Source organism: Crotalus tigris, unplaced genomic scaffold, assembly GCF_016545835.1.
Source record: "Crotalus tigris isolate CLP2741 ecotype Arizona unplaced genomic scaffold, ASM1654583v1 scf7180000017666.27876245, whole genome shotgun sequence".
Taxonomy (NCBI): domain Eukaryota; kingdom Metazoa; phylum Chordata; class Lepidosauria; order Squamata; family Viperidae; genus Crotalus; species Crotalus tigris.
In genome coordinates this window covers 4,475,848-4,487,863 of record NW_024096551.1, presented here as the reverse complement: position 1 = coordinate 4,487,863, position 12,016 = coordinate 4,475,848, and the positions used below count along the sequence as shown (strand labels likewise).

The window sequence follows — 12,016 nt, the reverse complement described above, 5'->3', positions numbered from 1 at the left end:
GTCTAATAAAATGAAATTAAATGGTGAGAAAAGTAAGTTTCTCCAGATAGGCAAGAAAAACCAAAAGCATAGATATAGAATAGGTGATACCTGGCTCAATAGTAGTAACTGTGAGAGGGATCTTGTAGTCCTAATGACCGATCACTTAAATATGAGCCAGCAGTGTACTGCAGCTGCCAAAAAAGCCAAGGGAGTCCTAGGCTGCATTAACAGAGGGACAGAATCAAGATCATACAAAGTGTTAGTACCACTTTGTAATGCCTCGGTAAGACCAGAAGTGGAATACTGCACTCAGTTTTGGTTGCCACAATATAAAAAAGATGTTGAGACTCTAGAAAGAACGCAGAGAAAAGAAGCAAAAATGATTAGGGGACTGGAGGCTAAAACATATGAAGAAAGACTGTATGACTTGAATATGTTTAGTTTAATGAAATGGACTAATATGATAGCAGTGTTCCTATGCCTAAGGAGCTGCCACAAAGAAGAGGGAGCCAACTTATTCGCCAAAGCACTTAAAAGTAGAACAAGAAGCAATGGATGGAAAAGGAGAGGATGTGAATCAAGGAGAGAACCAACTTAGAAGTAAGGAGAAATTTCCTGACAGTTAGAACAATTAATCAGTAAAACATCTTGCCTCCAGAAGTTGTGAATGCTCCAACATTGGAAGTTTTTAAGAAGAGATTGGACAAACATTTGTCTGAAATGGTATAGGGTTTCCTGCCTGAGCAGGGGGTTGGACTAGAAGACCTCCAAGATCTCTTCCAACTCTGTTATTCTGCTAAGCCCATGGTGGCGAACCTATGGCACATGTGCCGGACTGGGCACGCAGAGCCCTTTCTGTCAGCACACGCGCCAGAGGGACGTTCCCCCCCCTCCATGTGGCCTGACTAGTGGGAACTGGAGAGAGCAAGGAAACCAAATCCAGCAGTGCTCTTGTGGGAACAGTTGTGAGAGCTGAGTGGGGAGAGGGGAACCTATAAAAGAAGCAGGTTTTGGCAGGAGTGCAGCGAGAGAGCGAGTGAGCGAGCAGACGGCCTTTGGAAGCAATGGTGGGTGTGAGTTTGGAGAAGACAAGTAGGACGTAAGCAACATCGAGCTGGCCACGTCCAACCTGGCCACACCCACCCAGTCTGCCATGGCCACCGAAGCCACACCCACCCAGTGGGCCATGCCCACTCGGTATCCGCGATACATAAGTGGGTTTTGGGTTGCAGTTTGGGCATTTGGTCTCTGAAAGGTTCGCCATCACTGCACTAAGCTGATTGGCTCTCAAAACCCAATTCAGACTTTTCCCCTTATTTTCTTTCTTTCCCCCCCCCCTCTCTTCCTCCCTTGCTGACTGGACTCTCCATTTTGAATACAGATATTGCTGTTTGAGTCCAGCATAAATCTATAGCATACAACAACTGAATTATCCAAACTAGAAGTTGTGTCAATTTTCTCAGAAGCTATCTGACAATTCTGGAATCCATTTTTACTGAATATCAACTTTCCCAAAACTAGGCAAGGGGAACTACCACCAGCATTTTGGTCATTGCTACTCCTTCAGCCCCACATCTCTTCTGTTCTGTGAAGATGAGGCCCCTGTCTTTCACTGCTGCCTTGCCAGTTCCATCCTAGATGGGAATTCTTGAAATGGCAGTCCCATCCGACCATTGTTTTATTCTTCTTAGTGACCCAAATGGGAACTGCTCTGGTAGCCTTGTCTGAACAGTGGGAGGGATAGCAGCCATTAAAATGAAATAAAATAAAGCACTTCCTATTAGGAGACTAGGTGCTTATGTATATGTATCAAAACCAAACAAGCTGTAGGGGGATGCAATGCTCAGCTATTAAAAAGTAAGTTTTCCCCAGATAAGCATCAAGTTATCAGGGCCAAACACTTCAGCAGTTAAAGGCTGACATTAATTTACTGGAAAGATGTTTAACTGTCTTGTCACCTTGGGAATATCTAATTATGCATACAAACAGTAGCAAATATAAGGCAGCATTTGAAGGCTCTGTTGGTTGCTCTTATTTATTTATTGAGAAATAGGCCTGAATACTTTTTTTATTTCCTGCTGAGAAATATTCCAAAAGAGCAACATTCATAATCAGCCCAGCATCTTGTTGCCTGAATAAAAGGACAAGATGATCCTCCCACGTTCCAGCAAATTGGCCATTCAATTCCTGAGTAGGTACAATATGTCTCATCACATTGGAGGGGGGTGCCATTTAGTTTAGAAATATTTATGGGACAGCTTAAGTGAAACATTCAAGCCTGTCACCCAAAACTTTGTTGCTGCTTCACATCACAATATCCATCCCTTGGGGTAAATGCCTCTCTTGGTATAAAAGGTGGGTTGGCCCAACCAATTTGGATAAATGAGCAGGTGAAAAATTTATAGTATATGCTTTAAAGCAGGGGTGTCAAACTTCCGGCCTGCAGGCCAGTTGCATTGTGCAGAGGCCGCGCCCACCCCAGCTCCGGCAATGCGAAAAAAGTCATGATATGTCGCAATAATGTGGATTAATGAATAATCACTAGAATAACGATGTGTCTGCATAATTACTGGAATAATGCTGCGTTAGTAGTATGTAACTAACCTAATGCGCATTGCAGTTGGATACAATGTATGTAGCAAACTCTCCATTGTATACCCATGAGAAATGAACCTAATGTATTACAATGTGTATTATAATGTGTATTCCTTTGTTCCTGAGAAAAGGAATGTATAAAACTGAAGTCTGAACCCACCCTTGGAGTTCAGAATTGCTAGTTGCTATTGCTTCTGAACCTGCGCAATAAATCTCTCTGCTAAAACCCTCTGGAATTCGTAAGAGTCCTTTAGTTTTCCACAAGAGCAACATGTCACAGGACATAGTGAGATTGACATGCATGCTCTAAAGAAAAATCACATGGAGATTTAAATAAGTTTTTTCATTATGTTATCTTATTGTATTGCAATTTTGCTGTCCAGGTTTTACTATTCTGGTCATTAATGGATGATGATGATGATGATGATGATGATGATGATGACGATGATGGAGGACATATAACAGGAGATGGTAAAATTTAAAATTCATTACAATGAATTTTAACATTCGGAAACCAACCCACAATCTCAGAGAACAAACCACCCTCATTCATTACAATTTTCTCTTATTCCCTGAGAACAGCAGTCACAATTGTCTTCTGGAGGTAATTCTTTATACATTCTCAATCATAATTTTTTTTTGTTTTAACTTAAAAATGCTGAGGAGAGAAAAATGAAATAGAAATAGCACAAAATATTTGGATTGATTACCCACAGACACTTCAGGAAACCCCCTTAAGGCTTTGTATAGATATCGCATGCCTGAGAGAACTATACATGTTGCTGATAAGAATTGGCTCAAATGTTTAAAAACATCTTGTTGGCTAATTATTCAATCTAATGTCTGCCTACTAAAAGTAAGTTCAGTGGAATTTATTCCCAGACAAATATATATAGGTTTATAGCCTGAACAGATTCTGCATGAGGATTTACGATGCGCAAAATAAATAAGCTCCTCGTGTATATCGGCAGAATGGGCAGAAAGAAAACTACAACCCCCAGGATGCAACGTGGCAGCCATGCCGGGACCGAGCATGAGCATAGGTGGGTCCTGCCAGGGAGCAGTGCCGGCCGAAAAGCAATGGTGATAAACGAGAGCGGTTTAAACGTACTCGTTTTCGCGTAGGCAAAGGAACAGCCGGAAGGAGGACGACTCTCTGAAACAGCGGCCGGGCAACAGCAGGGCAAGAACTGCTGCAGTGTCCTAGGAAGCGCTGCAGGAGGTGAGGAGACTGGTTTGGAGAGGGCCAGTTTTTATTGGGACGGAGACAGCAGCGGTGGTGAGGGAAAGAACGGGTTGCAAAACAAACAGCACTTTTTCCGACTGCGGAGTACGCTCTGAGACTCAGATGTGCCAAGAAAGGCGGCTTTTTTTTTTTTTTTACTTCGCTCTTATTATTTTGATGGCATTCAAAATCAGAGGGTGAGTGGAAAGACTCGTCTTCGTTGCGAGTCCTTGTAATTCTTCCTGGCCTTCTGTTCGTCCTAGGGGGACTTCCCTCCCGGGATGAGTGGGGTGGGATGAACGAATGCTTTCACGAAGTCTCCCAGTTAACTAATATCGTTACGTGAAGATTCGGGGTAGTATAAGTTTTGGGGGTCGAAATTGATGCACGATAACGGTATTTTGAATTTTCTTCCTAAGCACCGCTTGTGAGGTGGGTTTAATCACAGTCCCCACCATATTTTTATAAGCTTTGGAAAATGCCAGCGTTCAAAAACAAAGCTTTTGAAAAGAGAAAGAAATCGCGGGCCAGTTCCTTGAGGTTTTCTTTGCTTCACTGAATCCCAAATACATCTGCCAGCACATTCGTAAATTAGTAACCAACTCACTCTCTATTACTCTACTCCTTCCCCAGGGATTTCCAGATGTGTTGAACTGCTTGTATGCTTCCTATTTAGGGGTGGGCAATGGGAGTTGCCCAACACCTTTGGAGAACATCAGATTGAAAAGATGCTACCTGCAGTCAATGTTGAGGTTCGGTAGTGCTGTTTTTAGATACTAGAGCTGATTTAAAATTTAATTATATTTGGATCCCATTGTATATTCACAGATTTCACAGTTGAGGTTACCATATTAGACATCTTAAAAAACTATTTCTGATATTTACTAATTCAGTATATATGGAAAATTGATTCTACAAATGGACCTTAAAACTGGTACACATTATGCCATATTCTCTATTATGCTGTGAGTGTTATTGGGTAAGATTTGTAAAAGATTCAAACAAGAGGTAGTGTATATGTTGAAATAACTAAATAAGAAATGCAGTGTCCTAAAAATGTATTAATAATCATCTCATTAAAATATGTGCTATGGCTGCATATTTTAAGCCACGCAGAAGCATAGGAGGTATTATTTAGTTACTGATGCTGATAATATATTTGGCAGTATATCCTACTTAAAGTAGATTTCAAAGTAAATAGTCCTACATTGTCGATTGAGGCAAAATAAACTTAACTGCTGTTCCCAGGAGCAAATCTATGAACTTCAGAATTCCCAGTTTAAAACTCGACTCAATAGGAAATAGTGAGTAAGCTGTAACCAAACTGATTTTTTAACTTTTGATTGACTTCAGTACAGTAATAGAGGAGATAGGAAAAGTCCACCATTCTTATGACCTTTTAAGAGAAAAAAGCATGTATATTCCTCACATGTACATTTGTCAGAATGTGACCTATTAACTGGTATTCAGTTGATATTGTAACAGATACATTATTGAATTCCACAGCCTACTTCAGGCCAGGGTGAACAACAGAAATTATAAGCAGGTAAAAACCTGTGTGAGGGGGTGTTCCCCGTTATTAAAGGAAGCCACAGTTGGATGTCTGATTTGAAAATCTTGGGGATTTCTATTAAGGTAAAATTAAGGATTTCTCTGCCAGTCATATTTGACTCTATGGGGCAATGCTCATCTCCAATTCACAGCCAAAACGCCAGCATTGTCTGAGGACACTTCTGTGATCATGTGGCCAGCATGATTATCACTGAAGGCACATGGAATGCTGTTACCTCCCCACCTAAATAGTACCTATTTATTTACTTGCATTGATATGCTTTCAAACTGCTAGAGTAGCAGGAGCTGGGGCAAGAAGTAGAAGCTTACTCTGTCACAAGGTAGCCTTCTGGTCGACAAGCCCAGTGTCCTTCTTTGTTTGAATTAGCAATCTAACAAACAAATATGAAAAAATAAATTGTAATAAGATGTGGGCTAACTCCAGTTATAATTTATTCCATAAAATATCTGTGCACCTACTACATTGCTTTGATTTAGTAGTAGTATTTCAGCATAGTGCAGTGTCTCAGAGCCTGAAAATGTTGCCCTTATGCCTTTCATGGACCTCTTTGTGCCTACAAATCCTTCTTTAAATACTTAGCTCAGAGAAATCTTCCCAATACAGATGGGCTGCTTTAAAATAATATTAACATCACCTGTGCTTGCTTAAACAACAAAATTGATTTTATTGATCTCCTTTCTAGCAGCAAGTCAGGAAACCAGCAACAATAAAGGGAACAAACTGCTGAAATATATTTTTAAAAATTAATAATGTGGCTCTGAAGTATTGAAATAAAAGCAAAACCTGTATTTATTATTCTATGTTGCTTGTAGCCCTTTGGGAGGGGTGTACTCCATGATAGAGTGCCTGCTTTATATGCAAAAATTGAGTCCCCAGCATCTTTGGGTATTTATTTATTCATTAGGTTTTTATCCTGCCTTTCTTCTCAGAGCTCCATCCTGTATCTGCAACCCTTCTCCAATGTTAAATTTACAACAATTCTGCAAGGTAGGTTGGCCTGGGCAATACTGACCAGATATTCCATTGTATTAAAGGCTGAAGAATATGTTTAAGGATGGCTCGTGTTAAAAATCATTTGGGGGTTGGGGGGGAATATTGTGCTTCTGTAATGTGTTCAGCACCAACTGCAGTATTGCAAGTAGATTAAAATGGAAGAACAAAATTCATTCCCCTGGAACCTTTCAACAAATGGCTTTGGTCTTCAATGTCTTTTGTCCTTATATAGGAAAGAGAGCTGTCTTAATAAATACTGCTGTTCTAAATGAAATCTAGAATTGGAAATTGTTAATTAGGAGAAAGATCTGGTAAACAAAGATGCAATCTCATATTAAGATCTAGACCTGCTCCATCTCCAACAGGAACCGATTTACCCCTCCTTAGGCAACCTGGTGGCCCTCAACTCACCATATCATCATATTGATGCTGAACTTAAGAGGATTGCCATAGCCCGCTGCAGCCCAGAATTCCTGAGCTCAAGTCTCAGCCTCTGGAGTATCTGGATTATAGGCTCACTCCACCTCACCCAGCTAGATCTAGAATTGAGTCTTCTTCAGAGCTTGCCAAAAGAATGTTTTCACATCACAGGTCATGCTATCTGTATTTACATCTTATATAGTTTCTGATAAAAGTGGCTCCAGAAGAAGAGGAGTTAACTTTAGCTTAAGTATATTCTGTCTATGTATTTTCTAACATAGTGTTGGAAGTTTCCATAAACTGGTGTTTTTCAGACATGTGTGGTCCAACTTTTCCAGAATGCTGTGTTCCAATGTAGTTTTGCTGCAACTTCTAAAAACCATGTTCCTAGTGCAGTGGTTCTCAACCTGTGGGTTGGGACCCCATTTGGGGTCGAACTACCATTTCATGGGGGTCGCCAAACAAGGCTGTCCGCCATTTTTTCACCTTTTCTTTGGCCGCGCCCCTGGCACCCGGTGATGTATAAGTGGTTGGGGGTCACCACAACAAGGGGAACTGTATTATGGGGTCACGGCATTAGAAAGGTTGAGAACCATGGTCCTAGTGCATGGTGGTGGGAAAAAACTGATCATTAGGGTTTTCTAAACATTATTTCAAGCACACTTCATATTTAGGAAGCTAATAAATATAAACAACAATGTCAAATTTAGCTTAGGATAGATGAGGTAGACGGAACCACTAAAGCACTACCAATTCTCAAGTTGGTAATTGCTGTATTTATAACTCCTTCACACAACACACTTTCATTAACTGCTATACTTAGTGAAATTACTGTTTGCTAACTTTCCAAACTTATCCACATTTCTTACATTCAGTCTTGACAAAGGAGAATTAAGGCTGCTGCTCTTTACCCTGTAGTAAAAGGACATTGTTTCTTCTGATAGCCAAGTCTTTTTGTGTTCACTTCACTTCTAGTAACTACTTTTACCTGATCTAAGAGGGAAGCCATCCATTTCTCTGCTTAAAAATGAGCACAGGCAAGAAGCTATAACAGGAAGCTTTCTGCATTTCTCTTTATTTTTTCTATTAGTTTCGGACTGAATAATGCATTCTTACTACCCCCTAGTTTAAAGAAAAAACATTTTAGCATACTTACTGATATGGGGAGATTATTCTCTCTCACTTCCTCTATTATACTACTTGCTGCAGATATCTCATTGTGCTATATTTTGACTAGCCCTTTCAAAGGTTTTCACAAGTGTGCACCACATTTTTTCTCTATTTCTTTTTCTGTTGTCAGGATAATGTTTCAGTAGGGAAGTAAATTATTGATGACAGGTGACTTTTCTTTAAACCAGGCAAAAAGGAAGCACATCTTTAATACCAAAGTTCAAAGGAAGATGTTGAAGAGGTGTTTGGATAACAAAAATATAGAGCCTTTTTGCTTCTGCATGCCAAATACCTTGGTTTCTGAATTATGAAATGTTTGAGTGCTAAGGGTTATTTGTTGTTTTAATTTACCACTGCAGTTCTCATTAGAAAGTCATTATCATTTTAGAGCAGTGTTGACTTCAAAGGGAGGATCAAGAAGATGATTTCGTCGGTTAAAACCAATAAGCTATTTCCAGATTAATACTAGTTCTATTAAATCTCAGAAAGATCAAAAAGCCAAGTCGATGATAATTAATCCCATGGGTTTTGCTTGGATCCAAATTCAGCTAACTTAATCTGATCCAGTCCACTGAGTTTTAATTAAATGTTTTTATATGCTATGCTTCACTTAGGATCATGTTTTCTATTTGAAAAGCACATTACCAATGCTCCTCCGAAGAGGTTCAAATGTATGGCATATCTGGCATTTGCACTTGACTTCTCCAGACTGCAGGCCCTAATGACATGAAACTATGCGGTAGCACTTGCCCATCTTTCTCACTCATATTAGAGAATGAGAATTGACCTCAGTGAGAAATGAATATTGCAAGAGCTTCATATAAGAGGTCTGAGTACACCCCTTAATAGCTTCTATTATATCATTTCTGTTCTCTATCTTTTGGACACAGATGGACAAACATGGAATTTTGAGAATGATTGCAGGTATTCTGGGTAAATGGCTGTGGGGGGTTGCTTATGCAGTCACAAAATGGCTGCCAGTATAAGAGCTGGAGATGCCCACATCTGCCCAGGCAAAATGTGGATGAGCCACTATGCAGGAAGAATGTATAAATCTGTAGGACACTTACCATTTAATGCTAAGCATGGCTTTGGAGAAAAATAGCATTTAACTTAAAGGCAGAATGATTTTGAAGGAATGCCATTGCAAAAATGAAGTGTTCTATCCAGTTCAATAAATAGCATGCCAAGTTTCTCTGAAGCATGATTCTCCCACCACCAAAATCTTATTGTCTTGTGTTATATCTCACTATAAGTAGGAAATATGTAAGAACATGGATAAAAAACAAAAAAGAAAATAGATAAAAGGAATGTCTAAATTGGAAAAAAACTGTTCTCTAAATTTTCCTTTTACATGGGTTGATTATTTACTGAAAAATGTAAATGTATTTTTAAGGTTTATATTCATTCAGGATGCTTGTAATATCAGTTTTGATAAAACTCCCAGTATGGTTTATGATAAAATTTGGTTAAAAAACGTAAATTCAAGTAGTTATGAATGAGGCCATAAAAATTTAAAAGGTTTGCAATGGGATGAAAAGTTTTTTATTGATTACTATTGTACATTTAATTTTTTTTTGAACCAGAAGCTTTTGTTTTTATTCTATTACTTTGTTGAAACTCTTTAAATATTTTGAATATTTTTTGATTCTTGCTACTTGATTTGATGTCCAATTATTACTCCTATTTATGCTCAGAGACGGAGGTGTTTCAGTAGCAAGGGGCAGGGCTGTTTTATATATTGTTGAGTATCTATGTTGTGACAGAATAACGTGAAGGATTTAGGGTATGGGATTTCTAGATATGTCATGAAATATGAATGAGGGAGCCTAGTTCCCTCATTCAGAATAATCCCATTCTCTAATCCCACAAAAGCACCTTGTAAATACCTAAATAATGCTTCCACATAGGGATTCTGTTAATGAACAGACAATGATAGTGTTGGAAGTTTTGTGTGGAAACACAAAAGAAATAATGGTAAGAAGGGAGTCCTAACCCCTAATACAGCATAATGGAGATTTCAGATCCAATACAGTATTTGTATCACAGGATATGCTGTAGGGCAATAAATAAGTATATCTGACTTCTAGGCCATGTCAAGAGTTTCTCCTAGCACAGAGTTCCAAATTGTAATCCATAGACCCAGGATATGACCCACAAATATGTTCACCTAAATCTGTGTTAATTTATGACAATTCTATCAGAAGCTCATCAGCCAAATTGATTTTTGCATTATATTCTAACATTAAAAGTGAAAACTACACAAAGATCTATAACTTATAGTGGGCTTCTCCAACCTCTGTGTTTTCTAGGTTTATTAGTTCTCGGAATTTCTAGCTAGCATGATCACTGCTGAGAATTTTTAGAATTGGAATGAAACCAGAGGAATTTAGTGTGTAGTTCTAATTGTCAGCCAGTTGTTTGTAGGGTCAATGAAAAAGATGTAAGCCAGCTCTTCTATTCTCAGGAATGGGCTACCAACAGTCCTCTTGGTGCACATACAAGTCCTTACCTCTACATCTCTCACTTCATCACTCACGCCTAATATAAATAGGCATCAGTTGCAGTCAGAGCCTTCTGAAATATACTTTCATTGGAAAATTTCATTGATTCAACTAAACCAGCCTTGTCCAATCAGGCATTTCCCAGGCATGTTAATATTTCTAACAACATTGTTAAAGGAGTACAAATTCCAAAGATGGAGTAACAACTTTATGTTCGAAGCCATTTCGTTAAGGCAAAATATAATTCTGCCATATCTTATTTAATGATAGTAACACAGCAACCCAATCCTGTTCCCCAAGCAGTGGCTAGTAGCTTGATAGTTCTGTGACTACTACATTTGAAAATCAAATCTGGAGCCGCATTGAGGGAGTAATTCTGCTTTCCCAACCCACCTAAACCAGTGTTATTAATGTTCTATTATATTCTCTGGACTGCTTAATGTAATATGCCAGTTTCATCTCATGCTTTTATCCTGGAGGCTTTAGTGATGAATAAAGTTAAGCTAATAAAACAAGAAACCTTTCAAATACATTTGATTGCAGAGACCCAGTCCTGATGAATATACAGACATTCCCTTGCCCAGCCCGCAATTTTCTAGCTGCCAAGAGTTGTAAAAGAGACCTTGCTAGCTCCGGTGCTGTAAATTGCTGCATATGGATGCCTAATAGATTCAGAGATGTTCACTCCAAAAGGATTTTGAGCTCTCTTTTCATCATGTATAGTGATCGGGCTGATTCCAAGAAGTACATTTTATGTTTCTTTTTACATCTTAACCGTCCAGTAGCCGTCTCTGCATTCTATGTCTCTGACCCAATCTTCATTCCAGCGATGTAAGATGGAAGGTGACACTTTTGTGCATTTAGATATCAGGCTGCTGCTTCACTTGCAAATGGGCACAAGGGAGGGAGGCATATTTCAGCAAATAAGTGGTCCATTGTATTGCTGGCCTCATTTTTATACAATCCTTTTTAAAGATTGGTTTAAAATCAACAGTGATTTCCACAACCTTTTTCCCCATGAAACACAAAGCTTTTATTTATAATTCCCTGACATATGCAATGGTTAACATAAGTTTCCACAGAAACTTAAAATATGGATTTATTTTTTATGCATAAGTAGCTTTGATGTGCATAATTTTATCCTGTAATGTCAACTTTTTTAAAAAAATATATATAAATACTGTTTTATGTTATACAATGTTCAGAAGCATGCATTTCTTTGCAGGTACCTCTTTCATAAGCTTTTATGGTGGCAGGGAGAGTGTATGGGACAGAAGAAGAAGAATTTTAATAAACTATATCCAATGAAGTGATGCATCCTAAAGTGATGTTGCAAATTGATTCCAAATACATTTGCAATCAATTTCTTTTACAATTCTATAGTGGGAATTCAGTTTAAAAAACAACAAAAAAGGCAATACCCTTTCTACACAAACACATCTTAAAAGCCCACTAGAACAGTGTATTTTTGGAAAGCATGGTATCAAAGTACATAGCATAGTTCATTGTGTCATAACTAAATTGAAAGGGGCATTAACAATATTTCATATGCAC

The 12,016-nt window shown here is 38.6% G+C and overlaps 1 protein-coding gene across 5 annotated transcripts in view; it reads left to right on the top strand.

The window, feature by feature from the left end:
- Positions 1–12,016, top strand: part of POMGNT2 (protein O-linked mannose N-acetylglucosaminyltransferase 2 (beta 1,4-)) — a 179,284-nt gene that overhangs the window by 153,709 nt on the left and 13,559 nt on the right. The window contains exons 2-4 of one of the 5 annotated variants that reach the window (XM_039336287.1): positions 2,961–3,181; positions 3,549–3,799; positions 6,305–6,362. The exons of 1 other annotated variant lie outside the window; for it this stretch is intronic. The gene's annotated coding sequence lies outside the window, so the exon portion shown is untranslated. Of the gene's footprint in view, positions 1–2,960; positions 3,182–3,499; positions 3,800–6,304; positions 6,363–12,016 lie in introns of those variants that run through there. 3 more of the 5 variants (XM_039336289.1, XM_039336288.1, XM_039336291.1) reach the window with 3 other exon arrangements.